Source organism: Amblyraja radiata, chromosome 3 (assembly GCF_010909765.2).
Source record: "Amblyraja radiata isolate CabotCenter1 chromosome 3, sAmbRad1.1.pri, whole genome shotgun sequence".
Lineage (NCBI taxonomy): Eukaryota > Metazoa > Chordata > Chondrichthyes > Rajiformes > Rajidae > Amblyraja > Amblyraja radiata.
The window spans coordinates 86,425,864-86,437,513 of record NC_045958.1 but is presented as its reverse complement, the minus strand read 5'-3'; the positions used below and the strand labels follow the sequence as shown (position 1 = coordinate 86,437,513).

Sequence of the window (11,650 nt, the reverse complement as noted above, 5' to 3'; positions counted from 1 at the left end):
TAAATAGGTTTCAAGAGGAGCAGTGAGTTTCTACTCTCCCTGGTCTAATCCTTTCAGAATCCCACACTTTTTTTGCAACCACATATATGAAACAGTACAATACCTGCACTTCACCACAAGGAGCTGAAAGTAGTCTAGTTCATCACAAATAAGGTTGAAATAAATATTTGTAGGAAGGAACTGCAGATGTTGGTTTAAACCGAAGATAGACACAAAATGCTGGAGTAACTCAGCGGGTCAGGCAGCATCTCTGGCGAAAATGGAATAGCTGACATTTCGAATCGAGACTGATGAAGGGTCTTGACCCGAAACGTCAGCAATTTTCTCCAGAGATGCTGCCTGACCTGCTGAGTTTCTCCAGCATTATAGGTCATGCTATGTGATAGGAGCAGAATTAGTCCATTTGGCCCATCAAGCCTGCCATCTCTCCCTCCTAACCCCATTCTCCTGACTTGTCCCCATAACCCCTGACACACATACCCATCAAGAACCTATCTATCACTGCCTTAATAATATCCATTGACTTGGCCTTCACAGCCTTCTGTGGCAATCTTGCATCCGTCTTCATTTTGTGTCTATCTTAGTACAAAGATGAATGAACTTGTTCCAATCACCCTTGCATTACATGGCTATTACCATAGGCTCAGTAAGTGAATAAATATACCATTCTAACAGTACAGTTTCTGTTAGCAATATTGTTTAGTCAGGGTTAGATTAGTGAAGATTTGAATTTGAATACTCACAGTTTCCAGAACTGGGTAACCTTGTCCAGCGAGAGCCTCCGCAGAGGTAGATGAAAGCTCGGATTAAGTCCCTCCCACACAGCCTGGACCTCTCTTCCCAATTTGGCCGGGACCAAACAACCGTGGGGAGGAAGGGGAGCAACAGGCCTACGACCAGAACACACGCCAGAGTCTTCATCTCAGCTCACTTGTTCGTGCCTGCGTTTCTCTATGAAGTAGCTGTTGAGTCTTGCTCACTCTCACTGGGTGCAGATCTTGCAGGATGTCTCCACTGCTGCCTCTTCTGCCTCAGTTCTCTGAGTGTCTCAGATTTCTTCCCCTTTTATACTTCTGAATTCCTTCACTGTGCATCATATATTTTTTTGTATCCTCGTCCCTCCTACTGACCAACTCCACCCATCCACCAACACATGGCTTCACTAATCCCACCTCCCAGATTTTCCCTCTTGAATTAAATGATTCAGTCATACTTTATTGACAAGTACCCAGGTACAGTGAAATTCTTTGTTTTTTTGCATACAATACACAAAGTGCTCAAATGTGTCGCCACTGTCCGGGCGCTGAGGAAGTTACAAAAATTATTAATTAGATTCATGTTTGTCCCCCTTTGTTCTCGGCATTCTCGCCCCCAACTCCCCCCGAACTCTTACCCCCCCCCCCTAACCCCCCACCAAGTTCCTCTTAGCTCTCGGCGCCCCCCCCCCCCTGCATGCTGGGTCTCCCCCCTTTTGTTCTCGGTAACCCATCCACGCCGGGATTCCCAATAACCTTGTTATTGCCGTAACTCACTGGTTCCATCAATTGTTTGGTTCAGCACTTTTCTCCATAACTGTGTCATGAGCTTGGTCTTTCTCGCACTAGAAACTGATGAATTATTACAGAGACTGACTAATTATTGCTTAGTAGGAAGCCATTTGATCCATCGTGGCCGCCTGGCAGAAGTGCCCAGAACTAACCCCCCAGGGACTATCCACACCCCCACAGGCGCCGAGAGAACAAATAGGGAGCATTGGGGACTAAATGGAACATTTTGCAACTTTGTCAACGCCCTATATGTGGCGACTTTGCATAGATGTGACACTATGACAGTCTCACTCATTCATCATGCATTCATTGATTCATCATGCAGAAACATTGATGTCAAGACCAAGTTCATGAACTTCTGCCACACCACTCCTTGAAAACCTCTGCACGGTCAAGTACATCTTGCTCTAATTTGAAAATATGGGTTTCAAAGCAGCTTTGATGCATTGATTCACCCTTTTTCATGAAGATTCTCCAAGCATTGATTTGATGCCCAGTCATTATGATACTAGAAATGCAGCCACTGAACTGGAAATGTCACAGTTGCAACAACCAAGCGATGGGGACTATGCAGACAAATATTTTGCCTGATGTTAATCATGTTTGATTTTTATTAAACATATGTAGCTAATCGATATAACATATTTGATAGAGCCTTTAGAATAGTTGGAAAGTCCTGAACTACCAAGATCGAGGTAACGACGAGAATGGCTCCTAGATGAATCTATTTCAAGCTGTTTCATTAGCCTGGGAGTAGACAACTCGGACTATCACTCTATCGTGCGATCAATTAGTCAGGGAATCCCACAGACTGATGAATAATTTCATCCACAACTCCCTGGTCAACGCATCCCTTCCCACCCAATCCTAGGTACTTTCCCCTGCAACCGCATGAGATTCAACACCTGTCCCTATACTTTCCCCCCTCAACTCCATCCAAGGACCCCGACAGTCTTTTCAGGTAAGGCAGAGGTTCACTTGCACCTCCTCCAACCTCATCTACTGTATCTGCTGTTCCAGGCCCATACCAAGCGCAGGCTTGGCGATTGTTTCGCTGAATACCTCTCAGTCCGCCTAAACCTACCTGATCTCCCAGTTGCTAAACACTTTAACTCCCCCTCGCATTCCCACACTGACCTTTCTGTCCTGGGCCTCCTCCATTGGTAGGGTGAGGCCCAGTCAAAATTGGAGGAACAGCACCTCATATTTCGCTTGGGCTGCTTACACCCGAACGGTATGAACATTCACTTCTCTAACTTCAAGTAATCCCTGCTTTCCCTCTCTCTCCATCCCTCTCCATTCCCAGTTCTCCGACCAGTCTTACTGTTTCCGACATTTGTCTTATTGTCTCCGACCAGTCTTACTGTCTCCGACCAGTCTTACTCTCTCTGACATTTATCCCTGTTTGCTTTGTTGTTGCCTTCTCCCAGCTAACAATGATATATTCTACATTTTCCTTGATCTCCATTCCCTTTGAACTACTTTCACACCTTACACATCCTTGTCTATGCATCTCCCTCTCCCCTGACATCAGTCTGAAGAAGGGCCTCGACCTAAAACGTCCCCCATTTTTTTTCTCCAGAGATGCTGCCTATCCCGCTGAGTTACTCCAGCATTTAGGTCTATCTTCTGATTAATTAATTGGTAGGAAACGCTTACTCCAATACCAGAGGCAATCTAAGCTTGCCTCTGGATTCCAGTTCATCGTTGTGTTCAAGAAGTGATGTGGCAAGAGATGTTTCCAAAGCATATATTTATGAAGGATGCAAATTTTATTTAACAGCCTCTATCTTGAGGGCCTTAATGTTGCATCTGCTCTTGAAAATAGTGGCTATTTCAAGGTTGTCCGCTTACTTGGCCCACCTGGACTCACACCTATCCCCCCCTTCCACCTCCATTCCTTTCTCTAGCTTCACAACTTGCAACTTTTCAATCCTATTGTCTCACATGGTATGTCTTTTCAATGTCTGGCCTTTGTCCAACCATTTGCCTATCACCCACCCCTCATATTGATTTATTATTTATTACTTGCCATGCTATATCCTGCCCCATCTGTCTTCCAGCCCCCCCCCCCCCACACACACACACACACACACATACACCACAATCTGTCTTAAGAAGTGATCCAACCCGAAATGTCACCTATTCATGCTCAGAGTTACTCCATCACTTTTTTTTCTGTAAAACAGCATCTTCAGTTCCTTGTTTCTACATTTGTCTCCATACTTTCCATTATGTGCATGGAAAGGCTCATGTATTGTATAGTCTATTGTATGTTAAGCAGTAGAGTTGTTGATGATCATAGATTTATTTATATAAATATATTGTACAAGCAACTACTTTCAAGAACAGTTCCTGCCCATGCCTATCTTTGTTTTGTCTCAGCCTTAATCAAGATGTTAACTGCAATGATGTGCACAATTCCCAATATTCTGTATTCACAGCACTGGCTCCTTAAACAGAAGGCTGCATGGTTTTGATTTTATCAAGCTAATTGGTTTTACCTGCTCCCGTGTTGGGCAATTTGCAAATTTGCCACCACCACCAGCTCTCTTCTGCCTGAGCTGCACTTATTACTGCATGATTCAGACAAACTGTTCATTAGAGAAGACGTCCCTTGCTGACCTTCAGACTGGATTGGCATGTCTTTACCGCACAGCTACCTTTTGCAGGCAGTGCTGCATTCAAACCTGTCCATTCCTTTTCTGGCCTTTGTGAACTCCACCAATGTTGAGTACCAACTCCCACAAATCCGTGCACTATTTAAGCACAGTAAGTTAGAGTCATAGAGTCGTACAACAGAGAAATAGGCCTTTTAGTCCAACTCATTCATGCCGGCCAAACTGACTACCTGAGCTAGTCCCAGTTGCCTGCATTTGGTCTATATCCCTTTAAAGTTTTCCCATCCATGTACCTGTCTAAATGTATTTTCAACATTGTATACTGGGCTCTGCAACTTTCTCCAACAGCTCATTTCATATACCCCCCAGGGTCTGTGTGAGAGAGTTGCCCCTCGGGTCCTCTTTAAATGGTTCCCCTTTATGTCGCCCTTTAGACACAGTGAAACCACCAGGATTTGCCCTCCTTCACAAGTAATGACTAACCCTGAACAGAATCCGCACCCTCCATGCAAGAACAGCCCATCACCCGCATAAATGTGGGATGACAGACAGCCCTGCTTGCGACTGTGGACATCCAGACCAGACCATCCCACACATCGTAAATGACTGCTCAGTGAGGCCATCAAAGCCATGACTGCATCAAAGCCATCCACCCAGTAACTGATGCTGTCCCGGCATGGATGCCTACCCTTGACCTACAACTTTAGGCTGTGCACGCCATACGCAAGAAGAAGATTGCCCTTTCGTTTTCATCTACTCTACTCTGATAAAAGATGGTGACCATTAACTTTATTTGTGTCCCTCATGATGTTGTAAACATTGATAAGGTCCTATAATGTTAACGCCAGCCTCTTTTGTGCTGGGGAATATATTCCCACCCTTGCAGCTCCTTCCAGTCCCAATAACATCCTTGAGAATCTATTCTGCACATTTTCCAACTTAATGGCATCCTTCCTATAGCCAGGCGACCAGAACTACACACAATCCTTCAAGTGTAGTCTCACCAACGTCTTGTACAGATGTAATATGACATCCCAACTCTTGTACTCAGGGCTCTTGACCCATGAAGGCAAGCATGCCAAATATCATCTTCACCATCCTGTCTATCTGTGTTGCCACTTTTAGGCAACTATATACTTATAGCCCTGCGACTCTTTGTTCCACAACATTCACCAGTGGCCTACCAATTTCTATGTAGATCCAACCGTATTTTAGCTTATCAAAGTGCAACACTCCACTTGTCTGAGTTAAATTCCATCTGCTATTTCTTGGCCCCTTTGCCAATTGATCTTGATGCTATTGTAATCTTAGATATTGTAATCTTCATTGTCTAATGTGATGTTATCTGCAAACCTACTAACTATGCCAACTCAATTCTCTATGATATAATTAACGAACAACAGTGGACCAAGCATCGATCTCTGCTGCACATATCTGATCACATACCTTCCATCTGAAATTAATTCTCGACTGCCATTTACTGACTCCTATCACCAGTTAATTTTGTATTCAATTGACTAAAACACCCTGGATCCTATGTGATCTAACCTTCTAGACCAGCCTACCATGCCGGTCTTGTAAAATTCCTTGTTAAAGTCCATGTAGACAACATCTACCATCCTGCCGTTATGAATCCTCTTGGTCATCTTTTCAAAAAATGCAATTAAATACACGATAAACTGTTTCCCACACACAAAGCCATGCTGACTATCTCTAATCAGTGGAGGCAGGAACCACAGATGCTGGTCTACACTGAAGATAGACACAAAGTGCAGGAATAACTCAGCGGGTCAGGCAGCACCTCTGGAGAAAAAGGATGGGTGACGCTTTGGGTCATAATCCTTCTTCTGACTGAGATCTGTTGTTCAGATGACTCTCATTGCCACCCCGAGGCCACCGCTCTGCTGCTGTCAGCCGACACTCCTCGACTCGACCACCCGCAGGCCCAGGGCTTAACCGTTGAATCACTCCACTTGCCCAACCGCCACAGGGCCAAGACCTGGGACGCCAAGAGGAGCAGCACTAACATCCACCGCCGCTCCGACTCTTACCATCTCCCTGGTCGATCCAAGGCCTGGACCACCAAAACTGTCTCAGCCACTGACCCTCACCACCTCCCCAGTTAAACCCAGGCCTGATCCCCCTCTGGCCACAAACCCCACCCGACCAACAGGGGGCGCTGACCTGTGCGCGGCTGCCCAGCCTGCAGCTGTCTGTCTTTTCATCTTTTTTTTATTTTTAGTTAGTTAAAGTGTTTTTGTTTCTGGAGTTCTAGACTTTTTTATGTGGGGGGTGGGGGGGGGAAGGGGGAAACTACCTTTCAGGGTCCCTACCTGGTCAGAGAGGCAGCTTTTCTCCGGGCTGCAGCTTCGACCCGTCCTCGCGGCCTACCAGCGGGCCTGGAGCAGCGTTTCCTGTCTGGCACTGCCCAGAACCACGGCTTCGGCAGCGGCACAGCGCTGGAGCGCTATCGTGGAGCGGGCGATGCCTTGCCTGGGTCGCCGCGCTGGAGCTCCGGTGAGCTGAAGACAGCCGAGTAAAACATCGCGGAGCTGCGGGTTTGAGGAGCGGCCAGCTGCGGGCGGCGGCGCCGAACTGTACACCGGGAGCCTGGGATCTCTAGATGAGATCGCCAGTTGTGGAGCTCCAACCGGCGCGGCCTTGTTGGCTTCGGAAGCCGCGGCCTCCAGTACGGAAGCGGCCGTTCCAGGGTTCCCAGGCCGCTGCGAGGATTCTCCCGACGCCGGAGCAACATCACCCGGCGAGAACGGCCAGGAACATCGGGCCTCCATAGAGGCAACTGTGGAGGCCTCAATAGGCCCGACTATGGGTGAACTGGGGTTGGGGACTGGACATTATGCCTTCCCTCATGGTGGGAGCCATTGTGGGGGGATGTTCTTTATGTTTAAATCTCTTATTAATGTTATGTCTGTATTCTTTCTTTATGTGCTGCATTGGCAAGAAGCATTTCACTACACCTAGGTGTATGTGACCAATAAATAACCTTTGAACCTTTGAACCTTTGTTTTCACCATCCCTTCTGACCTTGCCTTTCCGATATAGACAGGTCTGTCCAAAACAAGGTCTCACCTTTGTACCCATGTGCCCCCAATTCAACGTGAGTGATGTAGAGCTTCCCCCCTCTGTGCCTTTTTCTATAGCAAGAAGTCCTCACCACCCAGTGATGACCTCTTCTTCCATCTCCAACGGTCTTCCACCACTTGGACACCCTGGACGGCCTTCCACCCTCTTTAGACCTTTTCATTTCTATTTGCCAGTGGGACATCAACCGCCTTAACTTTTCCACTGCCCTCATCTACTCTAACCTCACCCAATCATACAGCTGTCCACTCACTTCGCAACAATGCCAACATTATTATCAAACCTGGTGACAAAGGTGGGGCCATGGTAGTCTAGCAGGCTGAAGCCAGGCACCAGTTCTAGGACACCTCCTACTACTTATCTCTAGCCCATGACTGTACAGATGAGCACCAGGCCATTATCTCAGACCATCTCTGATTTTAACACTTCCAGCTGTCGTTGCAGTCTGGAGAGGGGTTCCGACCCAAAACGTCACCCATCCTTTTTCTCCTGTGATGCTGCTTGACTCAATGTATTACTCCAGCACTTTATGTCTATCAATCTATCTCTAAGCAGTCCTTGCTTTACAAATTTAGATTGAACTTGTCTCTCAAAGTCCCCTCTGGTAACTCTCACACCACTGATGTTAGGCTTACCAGCCTGCAGTTCCTTGCTTGTCCTTGCAGCCCTTCTTTAATGCACAACATTAGCCACATTTAAGTCTTTAATGATGATACAAATATATCTGCTAGAACCCCAGCAATTTCATGCATATAATGTCCTAGGATACATTTGACCAGGCCCTGGTCATTTACCCGCCCTTTGACTAATCTTCTTGAATTTTTTGAAGCGGTTACTAGGGAAATTTATGAGGGTAAAGCAGTGGATGTTGTCTATATGGACTTTAGTAAGGCCTTTGACAAGGTTCCTCATGGAAGGTTGGTTAAGAAGGTTCAATTGTTGGGTATTAATGGTGGAGTAGCAGGATGGATTCAACAGTGGCTGAGTGGGAGATGCCAGAGAGTAATGGTGGATGGCTGTTTGTCAGGTTGGAGGCCGGTGACTAGTGGGGTGCCTCAGGGATCTGTGTTGGGTCCACTGTTGTTTGTCATGTACATCAATGATCTGGATGATAGTGTGGTAAATTGGATTAGTAAGTATGCAGATGATACTAAGATAGGTGGTGTTGTGGATTAAGAAGTAGATTTCCAAAGTCTACAGAGAGATTTAGGCCATTTGGGAGAATGGGCTGAAAGATGGCAGATGGAGTTTAATGCTGATAAGTGTGAGGTGCTACATCTTGGCAGGACAAATCAAAATAGGACGTACATGGTAAATGGTAGCGAATTGAGGAATGCAGTTGAACAGAGGGATCTAGGAATAACTGTGCATAGTTCCCTGAAGGTGGAATCTCATGTAGATAGGGTGGTAAATAAAGCTTTTGGTGTGCTAGCCTTTATAAATCAGAGCATTGAGTATAGAAGTTTGGATGTAATGTTAAAATTGTACAAGGCATTGGTGAGACCAATTCTGGAGTATGTTGTACAATTTTGGTCGCCCAATTATAGGAAGGATGTCAACAAAATAGAGAGAGTACAGAGGAGATTTACTAGAATGTTGCCTGGGTTTCAGCAACTAACTTACAGAGAAAGGTTGAACAAGTTAGGTCTTTATTCTTTGGAGCACAGAAGGTTAAGGGGGGACTTGATAGAGGTCTTTAAAATGATGAGAGGGATAGACAGAGTTGACGTGGATAAGCTTTTCCCATTGAGAGTAGGGAAGATTCAAACAAGAGGACATTACTTCAGAATTAAGGGGCAGAAGTTTAGGGGTAACATGAGGAGGAACTTCTTTACTCAGAGAGTGGTAGCTGTGTCAAATGAGCTTCCAGTGGAAGTGGTGGAGGCAGGTTCGATTTTCTCATTTAAAAATAAATTGGATAGGTATATGGATGGGAAAGGAATGGAGGATTATGGTCTGAGTGCAGGTAGATGGGACTAGGGGGAAATAAGTGTTCGGCACGGACTTGTAGGGCCGAGATGGCCTGTTTCCGTGCTGTAATTGTTATATGGTTATGCTCTTTAAGACTACTCTCACCTCCTCTTTAGTAATGCGATATTTTCAAAACATCACAATTCTCTTTCTTGAATTGTCTATGTCCTTCTCCACAGTAAATACAGGCAAGAAATATTCATTTAAGAACTTGCCCATCTCCTGTGACCATATTTTCTCCCTTGTTAACCTTTTGCTCTTAATGTACTTACAGAATCTCATAATTTCTCCTTAACTTGTTTGCCAAAGCTATCTGCCAGTTAATTTTGAATATTGCTGTCAGCATTTGTATTGTGTGTGGTAAACAGATTAATTATTTAGCAGATTGCAAAGAGACTTCAAGGATTATTTTGAAACATAAGCAATATTGTTCTAAGATTGATAAACACTGATCCCTTTCACTCCACTGTGTACAGAGGTGCTGAGAATTTGATTTCACCCATTTTTTGCACATTACACGAATGCAAATTTTAGCCATTACACCTAAGCAAAGGATCTTTTAAAAACTGCTAAATTAGTGTAACTTACCTTCAAAAAAACCTTTAGCGTGTCTTCCAACTTATATTACCCATAAATATATATATATGTATGCACACACACATCTATATATTTAGGACAGTAAGGGTGAGTAAACCAGTGTAAAGAATAGAGAGCTGATCTTGAGGACAGAACATGCAATTGTGGATCTGTTGAACACCAAGAGGGTGAAAGTGATTTCTGATAGTCGGCAGGCAAAATGGGAAACTATTTTGTTGCCAAGGGTTCAATCGGAGAATGTGCTGAGGTATACTGAGGTTAACTCAGGCACTGGAATAATTTCAGAAGTCGCGAAACTGGCGACTCCGTATACTGTCTCAGTCTACTACTGTTATACACTTGCACTGTATCTGAGATGATTATCTAAGATCCATCTTAGTTCTTATGTATGGTGATACTTGTACTGAACTGTATATAAAAATGAATTTCACTGTACCTCGGTACATGTGACAAATAAAGTACCACTCTAGCACATGAGTGCAGTGCACAAACTGAACAAGATAGTCAGAGTTGGGTGAAAGAGGAACCACTGTTAGACCCTGACAAGGAAATGTATGCAAACTTGAGGAAGTACTATGATGGTGTTCACAAAACAGGATGGCTACTAATACTGGGTAGAGGGGCATTACAAAGAGCGATTCTGCCTATGCGGTGGAGTCGCTAGCCCTTGGGAGCAGGGAGAAGGAAGGTGAGTAAATATATATGCCGATAGCGATATGCATTTGGGATAGTGCATGATTAGATGATAGCTGGTGCAAGGTTAGGGTTCATGACCACTGGGAAGGTAGAGGTGAAGTATGGAGGAAGAATCAGTCAATTTGTTGAGGTGACTGGGAGACCTGAGGAAGTAGCTGTAAATAACAAAGGGGAGACCAACTAAAGCTTATGCTGACAAGAGAAGCCATGTTGGATTTAGTGCCTGCTGAGCACCCGGCAGACTGCATTGTGGGTAGAGGAGGAAGATATCAAAAGAACCCGAAGATGAGATGAGATAAAGACGGGAGCCAACGGGGCTAATCCAGAAAATGGGGTGTGCACCATGATGTCTGAGCCAATCACTCCTGAAGTCGTACCACTGTATCACTCTTACAGGAGAGGATGTCACACACATTGACGCAATCCTGACTCGACCAAGAATGGGGAGAGATGCAGCAAAATATTTTCAGAGTTGCATGATATAGCAGAGGAAAGCAATGGAAGGTGCAGATGGGCCACCAACCAGGCCCATGCAAATCTTAGGAGAATATCCAGATTGATTAAATGGAAAAATTAAATCCAGTCAAAGGCAAGTGATTTTGTTTAGTAATGACTGATTGCTTCGCAAAATGGATAGAAACTTTATGTCACGTGAGATTGTTCTGCACTAATGGAAACAAAGACATATGGAACAAGGTTATACCTCAAGGAGGAGTGCCCATGCAAGACAATGGAACATATTTTATTGAAGGATATATGCAAGTTGCTGGGTAGCGGTCAGAAGTATCATATTTCATATGATGTGTGGAGTTTGGGAGTGGTCGAGTGAGCCAAAAGGCCAACTGTTGACCAAGGTGATTGATGAATCGGGTAAGGGATGGTGTGTTTTGTTATCCCAAATATTGATGTGGTTGAGAGTTACAGGAACGAGAACAAGATTAACTGGTGACAGTAAGAGCTATGCAGTGGCCAATGATACAGTGCTTCAGGTAAGTCAGGATATATACCATCGAATGAGTGTCTGGTTAAGTTAAATCTGGAGGTGAGGTAGATGTCGAATCACACACAGGGGCAACATGAGAGTGCCGATTGGGAACGCCATGGTTTGAATGAAGA

The 11,650-nt window shown here is 44.9% G+C and overlaps 1 long non-coding RNA gene across 1 annotated transcript; it reads right to left on the bottom strand.

Moving 5' to 3' along the window:
• Nucleotides 1–923: 923 nt before the first annotated feature.
• LOC116971244 lies at nt 924–11,523 on the bottom strand. The gene is made up of 3 exons (XR_004411446.1): nt 11,514–11,523; nt 10,912–10,913; nt 924–1,039 (listed from the first exon to the last, which is right to left on the bottom strand). It is a non-coding gene; the product is annotated as an uncharacterized LOC116971244 (long non-coding RNA).
• Between the last annotated feature and the right edge of the window lie 127 nt (nt 11,524–11,650).